Genomic DNA, 26,443 nt, shown 5'->3' with positions numbered 1-26,443 from the left:
ACATATGTCCACAAAAAAACTTGTATGTGAATGTTTATAGCAGCAGTACTTACAATGGTCAAAAAGTAGAAACAATCCAAATGTTTACTAATGAAGAGATAAACAAAATATGGCATATCCACACAACAAAATGTTACTCATCAATAAATATCAATCAAAACGAAACGAAGTACTAATAGATGTTACAACATGGAGGAAGTTTCAAAACATTGTGCTAAGTGAAAGCAGCCGTCGCGAAAGGCCACAGTGTTGTACAATTCCACTTATATGGAATGACCAGAAAAGGCAGATCCATAAAAATAGAAAGTAGATTAGTCTTGCCAGGGGACGGGGGAGTGGAGAACACGGTGTGACTGCTTATGGTACGGGGGTTTCTTTTTGGAGTGATGAGAATGTTCTGCAATTAGATAGCAGTGATGGAGGGCCAGGCGCAGTAGCTCACGCCTGTAATCTCGGTACTTTAGGAGGCCAACGCGGGTGGATCACTTGAGCTAGGAGTTCAAGACTAGCCTGGCCAACATGGTGAAACCCCATCTCTACTAAAAAATACAAAAACTAGCCAGGCATGATGGCAGGTGCCTGTAATCCCAGCTACTTGGGAGGCTGAGGCAGGAGAATCACTTGAACCCAGGAGGGAGAGGTTGCAGTGAGCTGATACCATGCCATTCACTCCAGCCTGGGCAACAGAACAAGACTCTTGTCAAAAAAAGAAAAAAAGCGGTGATGGTTGCACAACTCTGTGAACGTACTAAAACTCATTGAATTGCACATTTTTAAAAGGTGAATTTTACGGTATGTGAATTGTATCTCAAAAAACTACTATTCATCAATAAGTATTAATTAGCGGTTATTAAAAAACTGGCGGCGGCGGGGGGAGGGGGGACGGGTCGTGGGGACGCGGGGCTGAGGCAGGAGAATCGCTTGAATCCAGAAGGCAGAGGGTGCAGTGAGCCGAGATTGTGCCACTGCACTCCAGCCTGGGTGACAGAGAGAGACTCCGTCTCAAAAATAAAAAATAAATAAGTAAATAAACTCCTTTTGGATCAATTTGAAACAGCTAACTCTCTTTAGACCACAGGGACTATGATGCCCACAGAACATGAAGAGCTGATGCAGAAAGGGTTCTGGTGACAAGAAGGACACTGATGTCAGAGATGGGAGTGAACAGTTACAATGTTTCCTAAACTGGGAGAGTTGGGGGAAAGCAGTATTTAAGTTAATGTATTGTTATTAGCATGTGATTGAAAATGTATCGCTAAAATAATCTATTCAACATTATCCTACAAAGTTTACATATGAAAATAAGCTTTTTAATTTTTTTTTAGCAGCCCTCCTTATTGGGAGAACAGAGCTGCCTTATATCAGGCACACATTGTACGTACCCAATGCCAGCTGTGTGTCAGGTACCAGGCTGTGTCCTTGGGATGTAACAGTGACTCTCCATACAGATATGGTTCTTTCCTCAACAGGGCTTATGGCCTAGTTTGTCTGAATTAAAAAGGAGCTCAAGTTTGAGGTCATTTTTATGAAAGGTTTGTAGAACGGATGATAATATCTTATAAGAGATATTCTTAATCTTTTGGGGTCACAGGTGCCTTGGAGAGCCAGATGATAGCAATGAACTTTCTTTCATAAACATATGCATTTGCTCTTTGGTGAGAATTACACATATCTTCTTTCAGGGAGTTCAAATCTACAGCCCCTCCCGCCACTCACACATACATAAACCTGCCATGCCCCAGGCTGGACTTACGACTTTGAGATTGTTCTTTTCCAAGTCCATTTGCACCTACAGCCATTCTCTAGCTCCCATGACACATACACAACGAGCACCTCATGAGCCTGAGACCTGGAAAGAATTCCAGATGACCTGCACCCCAGGAGATCCATGGAGGGGACTCAAGGGCCTGGTAGGTACCTCGCCTTCTCACTTCAACCCTGGATAGGAATATTTTTGCCTGGTTTATATTGGGCTCTTGCCTAAGATCTGCTTTGAAGAAAGCTTTGCTAAAAAGTCCCCACACCCCCTGATTGCACATACAAATAAAAAACAGGAGGCTTGAACAGGCTTACCCAGGGGACTCACCCCATAGCATGTGGTGGCATATGAAGGAGGCAGTGACTAGCCCCGGGCTCCTAGGCTCAGGGCAGCTCCTGTGCCCTCTTCCAGGGACCCCCAGGGCATGAACACAGGCTGGGGCTGAGTGTTCAGTGTTGGGTGCAGAAAGCATTTTTCTTTTCTCTTTTTTTTTTTTTTTTTTTTTTTGAGACAGTGTTTTGCTCTTTTGCCCAGCTAGGCTGGAGTGTAATGGCATGATCTTGGCTCACTGCAACCTCCGCCTACTGGATTCAAGCCATTCTCCTGCCTCAGCTTCCCGGGTAGCTGGGATTACAGGCCTGCGCCACAATATCCGGCTAATTTTTTATTTTTATTACAGATGGGGTTTCTCCATGTTGGTCAGGCTGGTCTCAAACTCCCAACTTCAGGTGATCTGCCCGCCTCGGCCTCCCAGAGTGCTGGGATTACAGGCATGAGTCACTGCAATTGGCCCTGAAAGCATTTATCTATACAGGGTCAAGTAAAGACAGGGAGAGGGCTCAGAGGCTGCACTGGTGACAATGCAGATAAACGAGGTGATTGTCGAACAAGTGTTTGCAAATCTCGAGCTTCCCAGGGCCAGAAAGCTCAGAGTCCAGCAGCCAAGGCTATGTCTGTGTACACCGGAGGTCAAAGTCAAGTTACTAAAAACTGTCAATCTCTGCCTTGTAAATCTCTCCCATTTTCCCGGAGCATTGCACCCTCTGCCAAGGCTGCCTAACTTCTTTCCTCCTCCCCATCTTTCTCCTCTCATTCAGCCTGGCCTAGTTGTACTCAGCAGTAGGAGGAGGAGAGAAAAGGGAAAGGCAAGACTCACAGAGATTAGAGAGAGTTAGGAGTGGTTTAATAAAGAAATGATGGAGTTCCTGCCCTACACTGCTGACTCCCTCTCTCTCGGCTGTAGGAAATCTCCACCTTCAGGACAGGCAAGAAGGGCATCCTAACTACAGGGCAAGAATTCAAGAGACTTGGGATGTGGCCCCTATTCTAGTTGCAATTGGCTGTTGCGACACCCACTGCGGGGAATGAGGAAGCGCTGTCTGGCTCACTCCGTGTGAGCCAGGCATGAGTGTGCAGGGAGGGAGGGATCCCTTTTCACAGGCCCAGGGAAATGCAATTTTCTATCCTTGGAATTTGACGGTATAAGGAAGAAGAACAAAATAAAAGGCATCTCCCTGCTGTGGAGGAATGTAGCATCAGGTTGAAAAATAGATTCTGGGAGATCCCAGGATGCAAAGAAGCCCAGAAGCTGCCATGGGGAGCTCAGATGTCCTCCAAAAGGGTGGGTCACCTACTGAGCCTTAAAGGAGTAAGTAGGACTGGTGAAGTGCATGGGGCTGGCATTCCAAACAGGACACAGGACTTGAGCAGAGGCTTGCCAGAGACTGGGGAGCACACCAGGCTGCCTGGGGCTTCATTTGGGTATGGGGAAAGTTTAGTTAGAAGAGCAGATCAAGGTTGGATTATGGGAGGCACTGAATGGTAAATTTAAGGGGGCTGGATTTGCCTGCGGGCATTGGGGAGCTTCCAAGGGAACCAGAGATAGGACGAAGCTCTTGGGTAAAAATATGAAGCAATATTAGGTAATATGATTTGGGTTAGAGTAGGGGCCATAGAAACGGGAAGGAAGGAATGAAAGGCATGAAGAAAGAATCTGCAGGATTGAGTGATGGGCAAGATATGAGCAGAAAAAAGTGGGGGCGTGGAAAGAGGGGAGGCGATAGCAAGGTTTCTGACCTGAGTGTGTGGGAGATGAACAACCCCATGAAGAGGAGAGAAGCCAGGAGGAGAGATGGTTTGGCGTGAGAAAAGGAGGAGTTTAATTTCTGAGATACAGCATTGAAGAAGACAAGCTCCTCAAGTGGGAATATCTTACAGACTCTTAGAAGTGAGGGCTAAGGGAGGGAGGGAGGGTCCTGGGAATCATCACATCTGGATGGTCACCGGAGACATGATGGAGAAGGGGCCTGTGGATCTAAGTGCATATTCCTGACTTGATACTTCAAGGTGCTGCCAGATAGAGGTTGAGACAGGCTTGGCATTTAACACACTCCTAGCAGAGGGGAGGCCCAGGGGGAAGCGGCCAGGCTGGGAATCAAGAATATGGAAGACAGAGGTGAAGAGGAATGGTGGGTTTCTCATGGATGTTCTCATAAGTTCTATATCTCTCAAATTCATCAAAGAACCAATTTCAGCTCAGAGAAAGTAGAAGCCTCCGGGGGATGCCTGCATGCTCCACAGGACCACAAAGTATCCGAGTTACGCAATTTATTCAGATGTGTGAGGCCTGAAATATTACAACACTCTCTTATCTGCTCCCTTGCGAATTCAAGCTCTCTTCACTCTCATCCACTCTACACACCAGAATCTGACCCTCGCACCTCCACCGAAGTCAGCATGGTCAACAGCTCCTACTGCCTTCAGAATAAAGCCCCATGGCTGTCTGGGACTTCCAGGATAACTCCCAAACACATTGGCCTCCCTGTCCAAGCCTTATCTTCCGTTCCACCCCCAACTCTGATTGCCTTTTGCCACTCTTGGTTCCACCCAAAATGAGTCACTCAAACCACACCTCTCCATCTCTCTGCTGTTATTTATACTCTTCTTTGACTACAGCCACCATCTCAAGTTTCCACAGTGTATCCTGTCTATCCTTTCAGAGCTTTGCCAAATGCCGTCTCCTCCAGGAAGCATTCCCAGAGTCCATAGACAGAAGGAATCTCTGCCCTGCAATCTCATAGCACTTCGTGCCTCTTTTATGGCACATTATTTATCTTTAAGTAACTTAGAGTTAAATAAATATCTTACAGTTCTTTATCTTCATGTATTGCCTCCCCTACCATACTATAAACTTTGTGAGGACAGATATAATTCCTCAAATTAGGGGTAAGAAGTGGTGGTTCATGCCTGTGATCCCAACACTCTGGGAGGCCGAAGCAGAATTGCTTGAGTCCAGGTGTTCAACACCAGCCTGGCCAACATAGCAAGACATCGTCTCTACAAAAATTTTAAAAATTAGCCGGGTGTGGTGGCATGTGCCTGTGGCCCCAGCTACTCAGGAGGCTGAGGCCGGAGGATTGCTTGAGCCTGAGAGGTCAAGGTTGCAGTGAGGTGTGATCGCACCACTGTACTCCAGCCTGAGCAACAGAGTGAGATTCTGTCTCGAAATGAGATAAAAAAAAAATTGGGGGAAGAAAAACTATACCCTGAGAGTAAAGGGGGTGATGGGGAGAAACATTCAACAAGTGCCTAGAACAAATTACAAATTAGCAAAGTAAGGCTCAGAGAGGTTCTATCACTTGGCGATGTCAGACAGGCAGAGTATGACAGAGTCGAGAGTCAAACTCACCACGTTCTGATCCCAAATTCATCACTTTTCCTGGGACAATGCCTGTGATGTTTTATGGGGGATTTTCACACAGTCAAGTATTTCTCTCCATTACCCTATTAGGGAGGCAGTACCAATTCTTCATCTTCAAATGAGAAAAGGAAGGCTTGAAGAGGAAAGAGATTTAGCCAATGTACCCCAGTTAACAGGTGAGAGAATCTACACCAAAGCTCAGGCCTCCTGCCCTCTGACTCTCTTTCCTCTTGCCCGGGCTGAAAAACTGCCTGAGTTTCTGCCTGTAATGAGCTAGGGGCTGGGATTCAAACTTGCAGTGAGCCACTTGCAGCTCTCTTGGTTGGCACCGCTGTCTGCCAGCACCAAACATCTGCCTAAATAGCGGAGGGGATGTGACCGGATGTTGCCAAGAGCCTCTGCAGAGGTGCAAAGTGCAGCAGCATCAGATCTCTCATAACCTACCTGGGGTGGGACCTGGGGGCGGGGACTGGGTACATGGAGCTGGGTGAGAGGGGTTGGGTTTTGACTCCAAATACTGCCGGAGAACATAGAAAAGCACTTGAGGTTCCCAGAGCAGTGGGATGGACATAGTACATTAATTTAGAAATCAGAAACCCTAAATCAGTACATTAATTTAGGGTGTGGTGGCTCACACCAGTAATCCCAGCACTTTGGGAGGCTGAGGGGAGTGGATCACCTGAGGTCAGGAGTTTGAGACCAGCCTGGCTAATATGGTGAAACCCCGTTTCTACTAAAAATAAAAGAATTAGCCAGGGATGGTGGTGGGTGCCTGTAATCTCAGCTACTCAGGAAGCTGAGGCAGGAGAATCTCTTGAACCCAGGAGGTAGAGGTTGTAGAAAGAAAATAAGCCAGGTGTGGTGGCATGTGCCTGTAGTCTTGGCTCATGCCCCTGCACCCAAGTGAGACTTTGTCTCAAAAAAAGAAATGAAAAAAAGAAACCAGAAAATGATGGTGCTCCAAGTGGTCAGAACCACCACAGGGGCCATTCCGTCCCAGGTGAGAAAGGTGAGAAGGGAACCCCCAGAAGGGCAAAACCCAAACTCAGGTCAGAATTCCCAGTACACCCCTCCCCATCAATCACCCCCATATGCACCAGTGGGACTGCTATGGCTTGTGGGGGGCAGGTTCTCACAGAATCAGGTGCAAGGCCCTCAAGAAAGAAAGGGCATTAAAAGGGGGTCTGCCCCCACAATTATTGGGAGAATTGGTCCAATTTAAAGGAAGACAAATGCAGGAGATGCGAATTAAACCTGGTACCGAGCTCTAAACCCTGGGCGAGGTGGATTCTTTGAGCCCCCCTGTCTCTAGTGAGTGATCTTACCAGATTCTGTGTGGGTGGATTTCAGAACATAAAAGGAAGAGAGAGAACTGGAGAGGGGGAAGATGTTAGCGAACATAGCCAAGCTAGGAAACGGGAAGGCTTGCCTCCCGCAGGTATTGGCCATTGCTGATCTTGGTTTTAGTCACACTAACTGGCTGCCTCATAAAAGCAGCAACCACCTTAGTGCTGGGAAAAGGTAAGAGGCCACGAAGACCACGAAACTCAGAGCAGCGTCCACCCCTGCAGGCCCCCTGTGGCCTACCTGGAGGGTCTCCTGAAAATTAAACTCTGCATTCACACCAACCTGCCCGCTGCATCTGGGTGAAAAGTGTGTCGGAACATGCAGCCTCAAGTCTGCTCTTCTTAATAAACTGTCACCATGAGTAATAATTATCCCTTGAGAAATAGCAGAGTGACTCAAAAAGCTATCCCCTCCCTCTCTGCCGCCCCCTTGCACAGCTCGCAGCTTTGTACACAGAGTTAGGAGGCCCAGAAAGTGAAGCCACCATTTTCTCCTACCTGTCAGCTCTCTGAACGCTTTAAATGACCATCTAGACTTCAGTGCCGGCTGGGCATTCGTAGACAGTCTCTTCGCTGTCTAAAGAGTTAATGAGGGCTGGCTGTTCCCAAAACACAGTGTACTGAGAGTGGGATTAGGCAGAAACAAACATCATTGAATACCTGATGTATGCTTGTGAGAGAGTGCTCAGGGGAAGCTGCCTGATGCCTCGCAGAAGAGGACCTATAACCTCTGGAAAAATAAATGGTGCTGCCCCGCCAGCTCAGATATGGCCATACGTGTAAAGATACCGGAGAGCTCATACTTATTGGATGCATATCATCTGCCTAATTATGGGACTGAATGTTTTATTGTACTTCGACGCTATTATTATTAAGTGGGTGCATAAAATGCTATTATTAAGCGGGTGCATCTGGGTTGTTGAAATATCGAAACAGTCCATCCTCGTTGGATATGTCCACGCTACAGCCCTCCAAAGGCCTGTTTCTTCCACCCCCAGACTCCACAAGATGCACTGACGAGGTGAGCCTGGCATGGAAGGGGGCCTCTCTGACGCTGCTCAGAGTAATGGTGGTGTCTGTTCTGTTTGATCTGTACTCAGGTTTTAGTAGCTGTATTTTGAATATCTCTCTAATGTACACTATCTCATGCCACCCTCACCCAAAGCCCTGTTATTGTCTCCATCTTGCAAATAGGAAGCTAGGGCTAACTCACCTACCTAACGTCACTCAGGGGGTACCAAACCTGGGCTGGAACTCAGGCAGACTGACTGAGCCTGAGCTCTTGACCATCCGACTGCTTGGACAGATAAGGCATATCAGTGTTGCAGAGTCACCATTATCCCTGCTCTTTCACCTTAACCCTGGAACTGACCCGTACTCTACAAGGAAACTCTTCATCCTCAAGCCAGCAAAACTTATCTTCATCACCACACTCTCAGCCCCGGGCATGTCGCAGCTCTGCACCTCTACTCCAACCCCCAATGTGGCCATTTACCTGGGAGGCCAGGGTCACATGGTCCTGAGACATATGGGTCCCAGGCAGGGGAAACTAGAGACTGAGTGACCTACCATGCAGGGTAGCCCCAGGGTAGCCTCCCTCCCCTCCCTAGCCTCACCATCAGTTTCCTTTGTCCTAGCAGTATTTGGGGCACATGGAGCTACTGTCGTCACTATGGAGAGCTAAGTGCCAAGGGACTTGGACTTTCTCCAGGGTCCTCTGCACGATGAAACATGGCCGGATCTGCAATGGGAAGACTCAGGCTGATACAGGTGGGAGTTTGTGTCTCTGAAGGATGCATGATGCTAGAAAGATTGAATACAGCCAGACGCGGTGGCTCACACCTGTAATCCCAGCACTTTGGGAGGCTGAGGCAGGCAGATCATGAGGTCAAGAAATTGAGATCCTCCTGGCCAACATGGTGAAACCCCGTCTCTACTAAAAATACAAAAATTAGCTGGACGTGGTGGTGCGTGCCTGTAGTCCTAGCTACTCGGGAGGCTGAGGCAGGAGAATCACTTGAACCCAGGAGGCAGAGGTTGCAGTGAGCTGAGATCGCGCCACTGCACTCCAGCCTGGGCAACAGAGTGAGACTCCATCTCAAAAGAAAAAAAAAAAAAAAAGGTTGCACACAAGGGCTCCTTCATTGAAGATCTTCTCTAAGTTGGACACTGCCTAGTCTAGAATGAATTAGGTCCATCCTGGCTAGAGTTATGAGAAGGGCTATGCCTTCTGAACGACCTCCTTGGTCCCCAAACTGCCCTCACATCAAGGTTCACTCAATGTGGAATGCTGTTTCCCTGAGAATGTGCATGGGCTCTACAGCCATCCTCAGGGAATGACACGTGTCTTTTTATGCAGGACTTATCATAACCCTGATCTTGCAAATATTCAAGACACATGTCCAAGTGCAGGCTCATTTGAACGTTTCATCAGTGGAACACCTCTATCCATCTCACGCCATAGGGTCTCTCTCAACACCACCTGGGCAAACAATCCAAGGGCCTGGGGACAAAATGTTTATCACAGGGGGATGGGGAGATTTAGCCACTGGAAAGAAGGACCATTTTTAACCTAGCCGTTCCCACAAGGGAAACACACTTTCCATTTCCTCTTTCTCTTAACGAATTCTTAACTTCCTCTAGGTTCCCTTTTAGGAGGACCCTAATTTGTTGTTACGAATGCTCCCATTAAAGTCAAAATCCAGTTCACAAGGCACCTTCACTTCCTCTATCTCTTAGCGCTACTTTTCTAATAAGGAACTCATCCTAAAACTGGGAATCATGACAGCCAAATTTCATGGCGCATTTGTCTGTGCTGAATATTTTATCTGGATTCTCTACTTTAATTCATTCACATTTCCCTTCAGTTAATTCTACTTTGAGTCACTCTCTGCCCACCCACCATCCCTCAAGAAGAGTGTTGTATCTCCACCCCTTGAAGCAGGTCATATGGGAAGGGAGTAGCAAAGCTAAAAACATAATGCAGACTCTGTCCCCAACCCAAGGGCTAACCCCACGAGTTCTCACTGGAAGCATGAACCCTACTATGTATTTCACCTGAGACCTCCAAGTGCTCACTTGTGGAAGTAAATGAACCCAAGCACTCTGTGGCTGTTGCTTTGCTCAACCCTGTGAAGGTGTTGCAAAATTCAATATGTACCGTGTTTCCTTTAGTACTCACTACGCAATTTACATACATTATCAGGGATCCTCCCAACCACCTGCACAAACAGATACTCCTGCCCTCATTTCAGAAAAGAGGATTCTGAGGGTCAGAGAAGCTCACCGGTCTACATGGATTTGAACCCAGATCTGTCTGGATTTAATGTCGTTTTTTTCTGAGGTACCATACTCCTTCACCTGTATAGATGAATAAACTGACCAAGGAATTGATTTTTTGTTTTTTAAATGAGCTCATAATAAAATCCAGGAGGAATGGTTACAAGATAGACCTGAGACTGTTCTCAGAGTGCCTGGGCAGTTTCCAGCCTTTACTTCACAGCATTGCGCCAACCTCAGCTTCTCCTAGAGTAGGGTTGCCAGATAAATACAGGACACTCAGTTAAATGTGAATTTCAGAGAAACAGTGAATAATGTTTGAGTATAAGTATGTTCCATGTAGTTCATGAGACATGTTTGTAGTGAAAAAAAAAACCATCGAGTGCTTATCTGAAATTCAAATCTGAGTGTCCCGTGCTTTTATTGGCTAAATCTGGCAATCTCTTCCTGCTGGGAAGTCTCCTGCCTGGCTCCAGGTCCCAAGTGTTGCTCCAACAGAAGTTGCCATGGCAGCCTGGCAGGCCTTCCAAAGCCTTCTAGAGCAGTCTCCACTCACCCCTGCAGCTTCCCCTCGCCCCTGCACGCTCTAGGTTCCCAACAAGCCCAGCTACTTTCATTTTCCTGGATGCCGCCCGCTGCTTCCAGCCTCCTGCTGCTTTTAGCCTCCAGTCTCTGCACTTGCTGTTCTTTCCCCTCTTCTCTTGTGCTAATTTCTAGTCATCCTTCAGCTCTCAATTTGGAGTCACTTCTGCCAGGACGCCCTCCTGGCCATTGCTGACTGGCTCCCCCAACAGCCCTCTAGTGCAGGGTTGGATAGTACCCTGCACCTTCCCCTGGCAGCCCTCCCTCAACCACCCCGTATCCCACACTGCCCTGGTGAGCAGAGGCCATGCCACACTCACCTTGTCCCCACACCTTGCACCTGGCCGCAGGTGGGAAGCCAGTGAGTGCCTCCTGAATGAATGACTGCAGACTGTCCCACCAATGCTGGGGCTCTCCAGTGTGACTACTTCCTTCCTCCCTTCTGTCTTTAGTCACTTTTTCATCAGTGTCCTCCTCCCCCTCCCCCAGAGTGGTTGGGAAAGACAGGGCCTTCAGCAACAGCACTTGGGGTGAACAGAGAGCATCCCACGTAGAGGGGCCTCCCAGCACCCACCACCACGTCACGGCACGTGCACTGCCCCAGTGGGCTCAGACCCAGCCACAGCGCAGCTTCCGAGTTCCTCCTGGCTAAAGCCACCTCTAGGCACAACTTTCTGCTCTTGTCCTTCTGCTGGCTCCTTAAATGAGCAGACGTGGATTTTGCTCCCAGTTTGGGGTATAGGGAGATGCCAGTGTCATGTGGTCGAGGCTTAGGGCAGGTGGCAGGGCTTGCAGAACATCACCCATATGCCGCTCTACGCTCACCCACCCAAAGCGGTGCCCACGCGCAGCCTGACAGCAGGCAGAGGCAGCTCTGAACTTAACCCTTGAGTGGCACTCAGGAGGCGGCTTCTCAAGATACCAGAGTGGCCAGTGTTAACTACACACACACACACACACACACACACACACACGAGCTCCCCTGTGCCCCAGAACACCCCTGCTTTCCTCCAGCCAGGGCTTGATTCAGAAGATGACCTCTCAGGTGCAAGGAGTGGCTGCAGGAGAGTCAGGGTGGGCTGGGGGTGAGACTATAATCCCTGGGGCTGCGGAAGGGCCCGGGAGGGAGCGGGCAGTGGGGGCAGGAGCTGAAACCCCGTGGCTCCCTAACCTGAGCTTTAGAGGCAGCAGCCTGGCTGTGCCTTCACACCGTCACCCCTAGCCTCCCCCAGCCTCCCCTGTCTGAATATGTTGAGAGGACAAAGAGGGAGAAACACCCTATAGTGTCAAATTTACTCCAAAAATAGAACCCCTCTTCCCCGCGGAAGGCTGGCGAGCTCCGGGCGTGTGCACAGCACCCACGGCTCCGATTTCCTGGGTCTGGCCGTTTCTCCGGGAACTCCCAGCTCAGGTGCCCAGGATCCCGGAATTGTCGTCCCCAACCCCTGCCACCCGGTCAAGCCTCCAACTTCTGCCGGGCGCAGCGCTCAGCCCTGGCTCGCGGGAGGGACTCACCCAGGGAGGCGCGGACTCCAGCGACTACTCCTCGGGCCCCGCCAGGTGAGCCGGGACGGCGGCAAGTACAGGTAAGTCGGCCGGGCAGGTAGGTGTGCAAAGGCTCCGGAGGCTGTGGCTGAGTAAAAGGGCTGACAGGTTAGATTCTCCCTCCTCCTCTGAGTTGTTAACCACACCCCTGCTGCTCTCCTCCCCACTTCCTTAAAGGGTGGGGTGTGTTGTCTGTGTGTGCCGGCTCCAGCCTCTTACCATAAACTCTGAAATAGACGCTGCCACCAATTCCCTGAGCGCCGGGCAGACCTGGGGGGCGATCTCTGCCATTCCCCCGGCCGCAAATGGGATCCTCGGATGTTATATGCCCCTTGTGAGCAGTTAACTCCCCAATTCCTAACACCCCTCCATCCTCTGTCCACTCCACCTGCAGCCTTTTGGAGGCCAAAAGGTGTGTGTGAGGGGGGTGGGGGCGCAGGGCGGGCGGAGGAAACCAACTTCTCGGGCTGGTTCTCCCAAGACCCCCCGCAGTGGGAGATGTTATCTACATGGTACTGAGCACTTGTGTCCTAATCTCTCCATGTCCTAAAGTGGCCCCAGTCCCTTTGCAGGCATGAAAAATCATAAATACCACCAGGGATTTTGGGAGAACCGGTCCAGGTCCCTGAACACAGAAGACCAGGTCCCTGAGCTGTGACTAAGTAGGGTCTGAGGACAGCACAAGAATAGTTAGAGATGCTGGACAGCCCCTTCCAGGGGCCCCGCCCAGAGGCTGGTCCCCTCTTTCCTCAGGCCGGTGATATGTGAGCAGGCACTCAAGGGCACTTAGCAACACTTCTTCCCTATCCCTAGGAAAACTCCAGACTTGCTCCTGAGTAGGAGGAGGAAGTGACCTGGACTTGGCATAAAGTGAAAAAGGTGGAGTGTACTCAGCATCATCCTCATCCTACAATGTCCTCTCCAGAGCCCCTGTGGCAAGCTTCTTTATTCTGTGTCCTGTGCAGGATTGGAATCTGATTCCCAGAGCTACCCTGTTGCACAATTCTAGAGGATGCTATTCACAATGTACTTTCTGAGAATGGCGCCCCCTGGAGTTGTGCTGAGGAAGCACTCAGTTTCCAAGATTGCACTGACTCCTTCCCATTTCTGAAAAGAAACTGGAGACTTAGATAAGTTAACAAAGCTAGGAAGTCAATGTTTCTCAAAGTATAATTAGTGGACTACCCATAGCTATTGGCTGGATGCCACTCTGGGTCCGATGAAGATCAGACTCTCTGCAGCTAGGGCCCACCTGCCCAGCATAGGGCTCACAACCCATTGATGGGCACTGCCAGCCTTGACAGCTGGAGCCCCCCACCCCTTCCCATTTGTGCTATTCACAGATTTGTCACGTTCCCAGCACTCAGCGTTTTGGAGGTAATCTTGGTGACTACACAGCGGTCAGCAGGTCAGAAGGTGGTCAGGTGGGAGAACTTGGCCAGGGATGGGAGAGGCAAGTCAGACAGAGGTACACTGAAGTTAGCAGGGAAGGTGTGGGGATGAGGAGGCAGGTAATTGACTACATGGCAAGGACATGGTCAGAGGGCATCTGGCAGTGGGTGTCCCCTCTGTATTCTTGCGCTTGGAAATGAAGTGATGAAGGCTGAGTGGCACGAAAGTTAGATACCTGGGTGAGTTGTTGAGAGTCTGTACTAGGAGGTGGCAGTGGGAACTAAAAGCAAAGACAATCAAGACCTGTTTAAGAAAAGGTGAGTTTGTGTGTGCTGCCCCTGTGTGGCCACATAAATGAACTACAATCTTATCTTGCTGGGACCAATTCTGGGAAAGGTGAGTTTTCAGAGGTTGTTGAATTCTTCAGCACTTTAAAAAAAGAATCTCCCAAATCTACCTCACAGAATCATAAACCCATAGCTTTTTAAATGAAAAAGACATTGAGAAACTCTCTGGGGTGGCCAACTCCGCCATCAGGTCTCCCTAGGTTCTGTCCAGTGTCATGTACAAGCAACTCAGGTGACAAGGTCATGCATTTCTGCCTGTTATTGCCTTTAAAAAAAAACCCATCAGAAATGCCTCAGGAGCCCTCAAATTCCATGGAAATCCCTAAAAGACACTATCCATGGTGATGCTGTCCATATGGCATAGGTTGCAATAATGATCTACCCCAGTTAGAAAAGAAAAATATTTCCCTTCTACTTCTGTATCTCAAGCTGACCAAGTGCCATGTGGGAGGCCCTAATTGTGGGGGTGTTGGGGGGATGCGTACCTGGATCAGAAGAAGGAGAAAACTGTAATGAAAAAAGCCTTTGAACAAATGTCCTTTCAGCTGCTGGACTCTTCCATTTGGATGTTCCACTCTTACCCCAAACTCAGGTCTATAACCCTGGCTCATATTGCTCTTCAAACAAGTCCCGTTCCAGCCCTCCCTGTGAATGTCAACAAAAGAGAAGTCACCTTTGACTCTCCCTCTCCCTCCTTACCCTGCAGCCATGTAATCTCCAATCTCTAAGTCCTGGGAGTCCCACAAACTTTTTTCCTATTCCTCGTTTTCTTTCCTGTCCTATTGACCATCTGGTTCAGGTTCTCTTATCTTTTCACTAACTGGAGATCACAAAGGTGGTTGAGCTGGTGGTTAACTTTTGGGATGGCATTTGAAACCACAAGAATGGATAAATTTGTCTAAGGCAAGAGTCAGAGACAGCAGAGGACTTCAAGTGAAGCTCTTACCAGGAGCAAATGAATGAAGAGCCAAAGGTCAAGTGGGGTGGGCTGATAAGTAAACTGAAAGTGAAGACACAGAGGCGGCACCCGCTGATGAGTCCTGGAAAGCTTGACTGCCAAGGGCAATTGAGACCAGGGGATATTGGAGGGGGTCGTGGGTTGAAAGAGGACTGATTTGTCATTTAGGATGATAGCCAGTAGAGCAGGTTTCAATGCTCATAGGAAGGATCCAGTCAAGAGGGAAGAGGTTGTGACTTTGGACATGCGAATCCATCTTTCTGAGCTTTTATTTCCTAATCTAGAAAAGTAGAAAAATAAGTATTATCTGTTCTACCTGTTTCCCAGGGTATTGTGAAGCCCAAATTAAGTGATAGGTGTACAAATGCTATGAAAAATTCTATAGCTATAATTTTTAGAAATGATAGCAATTAAAGTAAGCTTTATGGGGAGACAGTACATACATACCTGCCATATAATTTATCAAGTGTTCACTCTGTGCCAAGAACTTTCATCTGCCGTCTAGCTTGTCTTCACAACCGTCTATGAAGTTGCTAGTCCTATTCCTGGTTTGCGGAAAGGAAAAGGAAGCTTGGATAAGGTAAATAAATTATTCACAGGCTCCCAGGTGGTAAAGAGCAAAACCCATCATTGGCAGGGCTGCGACATTATGTAACTGGCATCTCTCCATTGTAAATGATGGAATTTAAATTACATCATGTAAATTTACTATTATGTAGAATAAATTTTATTTTAAAAGAACAGTATGGTTATAAGTATTCTAAAAAAAAATGGATAAATACAAAAACTAGCTGGGCATAGTGGTGTATGCCTGTAGTCCCAGCTCCTTGGTGGGGCTGAGGCAGGAGAATCGCTTGAACCTGGGAGGCAGAGGTTACAGTGAGCTATAATCATGCCACTGCACTCCAGCCGGGGCGACAGAGTGATAGTCCATTTAAAAAAAAAAAAGGGACAAAGAAAAACTTATGGGTACAAGTACTAAAAAAAGTACTTCATCACCAAGGGATGTCTACCTCTAATTTAACCAGACATCACTATGTTTATGAAGTGGGCCACAGTTGAGGCCAAAATAAGTTGAGTATGGCTTGAATAGAACTCAAAATCATGCCCTCAACCTAAAAAGAACTTTCTCTTTTCTTTCCTTAATAATGGAATCCCTGACTTTCAGATGGTCACAGCCTGCCCAAAATGAAGGCTACATTTCCCAGTCTCCCTTGCATGTGTGACCAGGTGCGACCATGTGATTAAGTTCTCCGCAATGGTTGAAGAGTAGAAGCTATGCACGCAACTCCATCATGCCCCTCAAGGGAATGAGCACATCCTCCAATATTTTCCACTTTATCTTTTCCACCTCCACCTGACAATGAAACCTGGAGCAGCCATCCGGTCTATGATGTTAAGAATCCGGGTACCTAATGCCGTCCAGCCACCATGCTTACCCTGGACATAGTCTGAACCTAGTTTAACTTTTACATGAGAAAGAAATTTAAGTTGCTTGGGTTACTTCATTTTGGCCTTTCTGTTACCATAGCCTGAACTGCATCGGTGATACTATGACATAATAAGAAATATATATTTGGTCTCTGACCGTGCACACAACTTCTAAAACCCTTGGAATTTCTGGAGTGTTAAGAATGTTTTTTTGAGGCCAGGCATGGTGGCTCATGCCTATAATCCAAACACTTTGGGAGGCTGAGGTGGGAGGATTGCTTGAGGCCAGGAGTTCGAGGCCAGCCTGGCCAACGTGGCAAGACTTCATCTGTACAAAAAAATACAAAAATTAGCTGGGCATGGTGGTATGCACCTGTAGTTTTAGCTGCTTGGGAGGCTGACGCACGAGGATTGCTTGAGCCCAGGAGACTGAGGATGCAATGAGCTATGATTGCACCACTGGATGAATTTAGCTTGGGCAACAGAGCAACACCCTGTCTCAAAAAAAAAAAAAAAAAAAAAAAAAAAAAAAAAAAAGCCTTTTGTATGCCAATGAGATGCCTGGTGGCTTAGGTATCTTAGATCCCTTAGATAGCTTCAGGATGAGGGCTGGTCATCAGAAAAACTGAGGTATGATGAGAAGGCTGAACTTTCAGCGCTATCCCTAAAACTTGGGGAAGGAAAGGGGCTGAAGGTTGAGTTGATCACCCATGGCCAATACTGTAATCAGTCATGCCTACATAAAGAAGCCTTTCTAAAAACCCAAAAGAACATGGTTCAGAGCTGAAGTTGCAGAGGTTCTCAAAGGGTGGCACTTTAAGGGAAGGCATGAAGCTCCATGCCCCTTCCCACAGACCTCACCCTGTGCATCTCTTCCCTTTGGCTGCTCACCTGTATCTTTCAAAATATCTTTTTAAATAAAGGACAAAAGAAAGAAAAGTGTTTCTCTGAGCTTTGTGAGCCACTCTAGCAGATTAATCAAACCTAAGGAGGGGTCATGGGAACCCCGATGTATAGCCAGTCAGTCGGAAGCACAGGCCACAACCCGGGACTTGCTACTGGCATCTGAAGCTGGAGCGGGGTGGCAGGGTGGGGAGTTGGGGCAGTCCTGTGGGACTGAGCCCTTAGCCTGTGGGATCTGATGCTATCTCCAGGTAGATAGTGTCTGAATTGAGCTGAATTATGGGACGCTCAGTGTTGTGGGACTTTTCCTTAGTTTAGCTAAAGACGGGGTCCTTGTCTCATGGCCATGAAAGATTAGGCTCACAGACAATTTGAAGGGTGAGTAAGGCAGGGTTTTATTGGGTGAAGAGGGAAAAAAATGGCAACAGGGACCCTTCACAAAGCCAGAGTCCCTATGTGCTTCCTACCTCACTGTTTGAATCGCAGGTACCACCCAGGAAAAGGAGGGGCCAGGCTCCTCCCCACTGCAAACAGCAGGAACTCCTGTGGCTCCACCCCAATGCGCACTCCTCCCAGTATACAGGCTGGCTAGAGTTTCTCTGGGGACCCTTCCCACCCGGCTGTCTCACCAGCTGGTGTTCACTGGCAATCAGTTGTTGGTGGGAAGAAACTCCTGCACATCCAGCATCAGACGTGACTGTTGGGTGGTACAGAAGAGTACAGAGAAATATGCAGCGTTTTTCTTTTCTTCAGAGCATCCTAGCTAATACACCACCATTTATCCTATTTTCTTTTAGATAGATATAAGTTAAGGCAGAACCTCAATTTTCTCATGTATAAAATGGGATTAATTTACCTTATGGGATGTTAGAAAAACTAGAAGTACATGTGCATTTCCTTGCTATTGCTATAGCTCATAACTGACCATTAATGGATATTATGTCCTGTTGTAATTTTTTTTTTTTTTTTTTTTTTTTTTTTTTTTTTTTTGAGACAGAGTCTTGCTCTGTCACCCAAGCTAGAGGGCAGTGGTGCAATCTTGGCTTACTGCAAGCTCCACCTCCCAGGTTCATGCCATTCTCCTGTCTCAGCCTCCCAAGTAGCTGGGACTACAGGCGCCCGCCACTGGGCCCGGCTAATTTTTTTTGTATTTTTAGTAGAGACGGGGTTTCACCATGTTAGCCCGGACAGTCTCGATCTCCTGACCTCGTGATCCTCCTGCCTTGGCCTCCCAAAGTGCTGGGATTACAGGCATGAGCCACCATGCCCCACCCTGTTGTAACTTTTTAAAACGGGTTCCTGAAAAAAAAAAAAAAGGTTGCTTTAAAATATTCCACCTCCCCCATCAAAAAAAAAATCTGTAGAGGGGAGAGATAAAACGAAAATAGCAAAGTTGATAATAATGCAAGCTGAATGATGGGTATGTGGGGGTTAATTATACTGTTCTCTCTAAAATATTGAGTGCATTTGAAACTGCACATAATGAAAAAGTTAAAAAAAATGAACAAAATAAGATCTTTCCACAGAGGATAAAAAAGGGCTCCTGGAAATAATCCAATGTGAATCTCTTTGGGAAAAATAAAGACATAGTTAAACCATTGAAAAATTGATTTGGGTCAATTTTTGGAAGGATGGAAAACACTGAAGAGCATTTTTAATTGTTCCATTAAAGAACAACACGCAAGGCCAGGCGCAGTGGCTCACGCCTGTAATCCCAGCACTTTGGGAGGCTAAGGTGGGCAGATCACTTCAGGTCAGGAGTTTGAGACCAGCCTGGCCGACATGGTGAAACCCCATGTCTACTAAAAATACAAAAATTAGCTGGGCGTGATGGTGCATACCTGTAATTCCAGCTACTCCGGAGGCTGAGGCAGAAGAATTGCTTGAACCCTGGAGGCGGAGGTTGCAGTGAGCCGCGGTCATGCCACTATACTCCAGCCTGGGCAATAGAGCAATACTCTGTCTCAAAAACAAACAAACAAAACCATGCAGAGAAAGCCTCAATGCCACAGAGGACACATGGTTGCCACAGAGGACACATGGTTTCCGCAGCTATTGGGCACGCTTCAGGATTTCCATAACTCCCCAGGTCGCTGCAGGGCTGGCCTGCAGGCTGCTCCTAGAAAGAGTGGCTGCCTGGAAAAGGAGACTTCCCTGATGCCCTGCCGACTCTGAATCAGCTCTATGACTTTGGTCTTCTTGGCTCTGAACCCCTAACCCCCATCTGTGAGTGGGCTCATCTGGTCCCCGACATCCCATGGATAAGCTCTGAAGCATTGAGTGACTGCCCAAACCTTGCTTGCCAGTGTCGAATTCCATAATTTTAACAAGCGTGGTGATCTGGTCCCAGCCCACCGTGTGCAGGAAACATCAACTAGGAAGTGAAAGCAGATTGCTGCAGGCAAATGCATTGTTAGGAACAAGAAGAACTTCTAGACAGGAAAAAAATGCCTAGCATGTGCAAGAGCCCTCAAAACACAAGCATCTGTGGCCATTTACAGGACAGAGACAAATAACCCTGCATACTTCATTAACTCCTATTACTTTATTAGCCAGCACAGTAGAGTATTATTGTCTGTTTTGGTGCATCATGAGGTATGATTTATATTACGTTCTACATGCTTTAGAGAAAAAAAACCACAAAATATATTTCTGAAATATTCCCATTCAAAATGTTTCCAATAAAATAATTGAGTGCTTCAATATAAATTTCAGGAACATGGAAAATCAGCTTTGTGTTGTGTCCAGTTGCCAAGTTGGCTGTCTATTCCTGTACCACTCCAGTGTCTTTATAATGAATTGCAGCAATGTGTAACTTCATGCGGATGATCTAAACAAGAGGTCGAAAGCCAAAATGCCTACAGGGGCCGAGCAGGGAACGTGAGGGAAGCTGGCTGGATAGGAACTGTGGCAAATGGGAGAACAAATGTCCCTCCTACAGGGAGCAGCTGCTATTCAGCTCAAAAGTCTATTGCCATGCAGAAAAGTAAGCTTAATGAAGCCAGATCCTCCTTTTTTCAAAACGCAAAGGCAGACAGTGAACTATCTGCAAAGGAAGTTAAGAAAAAACAATTCCATTTACAACGACAGCAAAAATAAGATACTTGGAAATAAACTTAACCAAGGAGGCAAAAGTCCTGCATGATGAGAACTACAAAACATTGGTGAAAGAAATAATAGAAGGCATAAGGAAATGGAAAAGACATCCTGTGTTCATGGATTGGAAGACATAATATTGCCTAGGTCACTGCCTATCGAATGGAAAATTTTCTCCCTTTTATAATAAATAGCAGAGCCCCTAATGTATCTCAGGTAATCACCTTCATCACATGATTCAGGTAAATTCTGATTAGCTCAAATCAATCATGATGGTCTTATTCCCCTTGCCAGTAATGAATTTAGAAGTGAACATGTGATCCAGTTCTGGCCAATAAGATGCAAGGGAGTATTCTGGAAGGTTTTAAGAAAGGTTTCTTAGCTCTGAAAATGAGACATACAGGGAGAAATGGCCTTATTTCATTTCTGGACATTGGTTCATATTAGGATAAGATGCTGGAGTTGCTGCAGTCATTTTCCAACCAAAAGGAAGCCAGAGGCTGACCAGAGAGAGGATGAATCTAAAGTCACTGACATAACCAACAGTGGATGCCTTTTGCCTCCAGATTTCCTGGTATGTGAGATAATACACCCCCTTATGGCTTAAATCATTTTATGTTGCATTTTATCTATATGTAGCTTAAAAGATCATAAATGATACAGACAGAAAAAAGTATAGGTCAAATAAAAGATGTTTGCAGTCAAATATGACCCAGAGGCAGGCAGTTTACCACCCTCAGTGTTTCCCTAGTTACTTGGATTAAACACTATTTCTCACAGAAGTTCTCCCTACATTATTCAGATCAACTGAGAGCTCCCACCCTCCTTGTTTCTGTAGTTTAGGCCTCAGTAAAGGTCCATCGGACTACAGTGATTTCCTCAAAGATTTACTTGGTAACTCTGATGAACAAGGTCGATTATGTCTGCAGTGCCAGGATGCCTGTTTCTGAAGATGCTGCTGCCAGCCCTGCGGCTGACTTTATTTAGCAACTGTTGTCCTTATCCCAATATTTTGTTATCTGAAATCTGCTTTGTCTGATATTAACATAGTCAAACCAGCTTTCTTTTTATTAGCATTAGTGTGGTATATCTTCTTCCATCCTGTTAGTTCAATCTGTATGCTTACATTTAAAGTAAGTTCCTTATAGCCAGCATATAGTTGAGTCTTGCCTTTTTATATAATCTAACAATCTCTGCCTTTATTTGCAGTAGCCACTTTCTAGTTCACTGTTTCAGAAAAAAAAAAAAAAACAAGGCAATTTCCTCCTTTACTCTCTGCACCTGGGAATTTATTTTCTTAACAATTTAAAAAGTTATTCCTTACACAAATTTACATGGTGATGGCAAGGGGTTTGGAAATCTGGCAGTGCTTGGCAGGGCATTTGGGAGGTGGGATGCAGGAAATTAGAGATTATGAGAACTTTTGAGTAAGCTCTTGCAGAAGATTAGCTAGTATACATAGGACTTGAACATCAATAAGGACCTCTGAATAAGGTCCTTTGTATTGAAAGGAGAAATATAAATTGGTGACAGATTGGTTCTAGTCACCAAGATTTCTCTTTCCTGGTCTCTGGCTAAGTCTTAGTCACCCTTACCCACCCCCCCCCCACCATATGCAAAGAATAAAACAATTTCAGAGCATCTAAGTTGGTCAGAACTTGGAGCAATTAGTTCCATCTTTTCTTTTATAGTGGAGGAAAAGCAAGTTAGAGAAGTGAAATAATATGCCCCAGGTCCTGCCCCTGGGTAGTGGTAGAGCTTGGACTAGAACTAAGTCCTTTCTGGATTTCCAGAATGATTGAAGAGCCTTATTGGTTTAATGTTAACCTTTGTATTGTACTTTAAAAGATACAATTTCTACTCTTCCTTCTTGTTTTCGATTTGTGGCCCCATTCAGAATATGAGAAAAAAAAAAGACCCAACAAAATAAGGAAGATCAGGTAAGAACAGAATGAAACACATAGACAGCAACACATATCGATTCACAACACAACTGGGACACATAGATAAGAGAACACAATGAAAGAGAATGAGACGACGTAAGAGTCTCTGCGTTGGGGGGAGGGGAGAGGGCTATCTGGAGTGTAGCGTTGTTAGCCCCATCTTGTGGCTTTTTTGGATATTGCCTCTAAGGTTAATTTTTGAACCACTAACCAACCATAGCTGGAGACCCAACAACTTGTTGGGTGAATAGATCTAGGATAATTGCTTTCAAACTTTCTTGCACCTCAGAATCACCTAGCATGCAAGTGAAAATGAAGATTCCTGGGCCTCACTTTCCACAAGAGAGATGAGTAGATTAAAGTGGGCCCAGGAAACTGCTTTTAGAAAACTCCCCAGGTAATTGCAGGAGAATCATGAACCACATTTAAGAAACACTGAAGGCAATTAGAGTTAGTGGTATTCATCCCTTGTCATTGTGAGGAAAGGACTATGCTGAGGAAAAGTGTGGAAGGAAATTGTTAAGAACTTTAAAGGTCTGAGATTTTACCCTACTTGCAAGCTAATGTGTGGGCCAAGGGAAAACGTCTCCTTCGCCCCTTGAAGTTTCACTGCAAATCACTGACAAAAAGGTTAAGAAGAGGAAAGGGATAGAAGTTTATTTATTTTTTTGAGACAGGGTCTGGCTCTGTCACCTGGGCTGGAGTGCACTGGCACAATCTCGACTCACTGCCACCTCCCGGATTCAAGCGATTCTCCCACCTCAGCCTCCAGAGTAACGGTGGAGGGTGTCCAGGTTATTGGCATCTTGAACAAAGAATTGGAAAAAACGCACAAACTAAGCAGGGAAGGCATGAAGGGTTTTATGGAAAATGATACACTCCACAGTGTGGGAACCGGCCTGAGCATAGGGGCTCAAAGGCCCCATTACAGAACTTTTGGGGGTTTAAATACCCTCTGGAGGACTCCATTGGTTACTTGGGGTACGCCCTATGTAAATGGAGAGGATGAAGTAAAGTTACAAAGTTATTTACTTGGCCTACGCCCTATGGGGAGGATATTTGCTGTCGCAGCTGAAGTGTGAATTGGCCTTATGTTCCCTGCCTCCAGACCCTATTTTCCTGCCTCAGGCTATAGGTACACACCACCACACGCGCCCATTGTATTTTTTGTAGAGACGGGGTTTTGCTATGTTGCCCAGGCTGGTTTTGAACTTGTGAGCTCAAGGCCTTCTTCGACCTCCCAAAGTGCTGGGGTTACAGGTGTGAGCCACCACTGGCACCTGGCCCGATCCGCCATGCCTGGCCTGATCATAGTTTTATGTGACATGGGAGCCTTCAGAATGAAGACCTAAAGATAGACTGGAAATGGCTCATTTTCATGCTTAGGTTCAGCAAAGTATGAGTAGCTGTGTAGAAATATAATTGAACAAAAGGGTATGAGCTAATGTTAATAAACTGAGTGGGGAACCTAGGCCTGTCTGTCTAGATTTTTCTTGGCCTCTACGAACATGCATTTCTTCCTTCCAGGTATGTTACAGGTAGTTAGACAGGCATGAGCAGGGCAGGAGAGGACTCTACCCTCCCCAATCCCCTCAAGCAAGAATGCCAGGTGATGGTTTCGCAGTTATCACACTGCCTTTCTAAAATGGATAATTTGGCAGATGGGCCAGAGAGAGGGAGAGAGACAATTCCCTGATGGTCCACAGCTGTCACTAAAGTGTTACTTGATGTTAATTGATATTAAAGCAGGTGCCAGGCATAGGCAATTTCCCAAACAGAGAAAAACACCTGAGATTGGTAATCAGCTTCCAATAAAATTTCAGAAATTGGTTGAGTGAGCTTGGGCATGCACATTAAGAGACAAAATAGTGGAGTATGACCTTCCGGGGGCATTCCACTGGAAAAGGGAAGAAAGCCTCAGATGGGCATGTGTACAAATTCCTAAGCACATGGTGCATGCTCACCTCCCAAGCATAGGGAGGGCACTGTGCATTCGGGCAGCTCACACTGAGGGAAGAATGAAGGGAGAGGGCAGCAAGACTCCAGAAGTGGGCCAGCATATGAAGTCCCAGGATCAGGGTTAAATGCCACACTTGTCCCTCAAGTTGCCCGCTTGGGTCTCTTCCAAGTGTACTTTCTTTTCTGTCCCAAACTTTTTAAAAAACTTCCACTCTTGCTCTGAAACTTGCCTCAGTTGCTTTTTCTGCCTTATGCCCTGTATTAGTCCATTTTCACATTGCTATAAAGAACTGCCTTAGACTGACTGGGTAATTTATAAAGGAAAGAGGTTTAATTGACTCACAGTTCCGCATGGCTGGCGAGGCCTCAGAAAACTTACAATCACAGTGGAAGGTGAAGGTGAAGCAAGACACCTCCTTTGCAAGGCTGCAGGAAGGAGAATGAACACAGGAGGAATTACCAAACACTTATAAAACCATCAGATCTCGTGAGAACTCACTCACTATCAGGAGAACAGCATGGGGGGAAAACCACCCCTGTGATTCAATTACCTCCACCTGGTCTCTCCCTTGACACGTGGGAATTATGGGGATTACAATTCAAGATGAGATTTGGGGTGGGGACACAGCCAAACCATATCATGCCCCTCAGTCTAATTCTTTCTTCTAAGGAGGCAAGAATTGAGGTTGCTGCAGACCCATACAGATTCACTGCTGTTAACTCAGACACCTGCTACCCCTAACAGGTATGGGGTAGGACCCTCTCTGGAATCGGGCTCTTATGGCCTACAGTCAAACAAGGTAGGTCAGATAATTTCTTTATGGCCAGTTATTCCACAGAAAGGCAGAGAGAAAGAGTAATCTTTTAAGGTTTCAAGACTGGCTTTAGGAAAAAGGGGTTCTGGTTTCTATGACCTGCCTTGGGGAAAAGGAATTCTAATTTCTATGGCTATCCTTGGGGGACTGAGAGATAGGAGGGCAGAGAAAAATTTCTGCTTTTGAGGCCATTTTGGGGTATTGTTTTCTGAGTTTCAACACTAACAAGTTTGCATGCCAAAATTTCATGAATACTGCTAAAAGATGAAACTCCTGGGTCAGAGACAAAGGATAATACTAACAGCAGTAATAGTAGTCACAGTATTGTCATTGGGCCAGTTTCTGAGCCCTAATTCTTGCAAGACTATGTGATGAAGGCCACAGTAGGTTGCATTACAGGAGAGGGGCCCCAAGTTTAGGAAACTCACATCTCTTATAATTGGGAATAAGTCTGCCAGATCTTTGGAGAGACAAGAATTCTGTCTTCCAGGGCTATTCAATGCAGAAACATCCTTGAAAAGATAGTCGGAAAAAGGCAGTCAGTGCCTCTGCTCTCTCAAGACATGCAGGAACATGACACATGTGAATTGTCTCCCAATAGAAAAGGAATGAAAGTGCATCGTGTGAAAAGTATTCTGCATCTGGAGGCTGTAAAGTGATCAAACTGAAGCAGGAATGAAGATTTGAAGGAACCATCCAGGCCTACTGTACCTGGCAAGAATTGAGCATGAACTCTAGTTATCTCAGCTAAACTTTGCAGAAGTCCTCAATTTCACTGTTTTAATGGGCAAGTGGTTGTCATGAGCACTTTCCACATTTATTTCACTTTATCCTCACACTTCATGGAAACAGAGCTATTACAGCCATTGTACTCATGAGTAAATGGACTTTGAAACATGATGACCTGTTCACTTTTTCAACCACAGGACAAGAATCAGGTTTTCTCGGAGCTCTTCTGCCGCCACCCCTCTCTTGTTTCTCCTTACCGCGGCGGGCCAGAAGAAGACTGGCCAAAATAAGTAAACGACTAATGCAAGAGTGGCATAGGTCCTCAAAAAGGCGCTGCAAACTTAAGTGGTGATTGCACTCACGGTGCTTTAAGACCCAGCCACTACTTCGGAAGCAGGAAGTTGGCATCTCTGGTTTCTCCCATCCGCGGGCCTGAGGTTCCCGGGGATTGGTTAAGGAAGAGGCTCCTTTTTCCATTTGCAGCCGGAAGTAGGTTTCCAGTAACACGGAAGCCCTACTACGCCGCCTGGGAGACCCTTCCGTGCTACCCCGGCCAGGGACCCGCCCGGACCTGAGGAGGCGGGAACTGCGGGCAGAAGGCCCGCCCCGCTCTCCCAAGATTTCCCGTGCACACCGGAAGTGGGTGGGGCTCCTCCGAG

General features: G+C 46.7%; 1 protein-coding gene across 1 annotated transcript in view; it reads right to left on the bottom strand.

The window, feature by feature from the left end:
- PTK2B (protein tyrosine kinase 2 beta) overlaps positions 1-26,378 on the bottom strand; it is a 148,616-nt gene extending 122,238 nt beyond the window's left edge. Inside the window, 5 exon segments of the mRNA XM_009455073.5 lie at positions 12,182-12,299; positions 14,436-14,595; positions 15,356-15,453; positions 24,584-24,666; positions 25,484-26,378. The gene's annotated coding sequence lies outside the window, so the exon portion shown is untranslated.
- Positions 26,379-26,443: the final 65 nt, after the last annotated feature.

The sequence above is a fragment of the Pan troglodytes genome, chromosome 7, assembly GCF_028858775.2.
Source record: "Pan troglodytes isolate AG18354 chromosome 7, NHGRI_mPanTro3-v2.0_pri, whole genome shotgun sequence".
NCBI classification, from domain to species: Eukaryota; Metazoa; Chordata; class Mammalia; order Primates; family Hominidae; genus Pan; species Pan troglodytes.
Note: the sequence above shows the minus strand (reverse complement) of the source record. Positions and strands in the feature narration are given on the sequence as shown.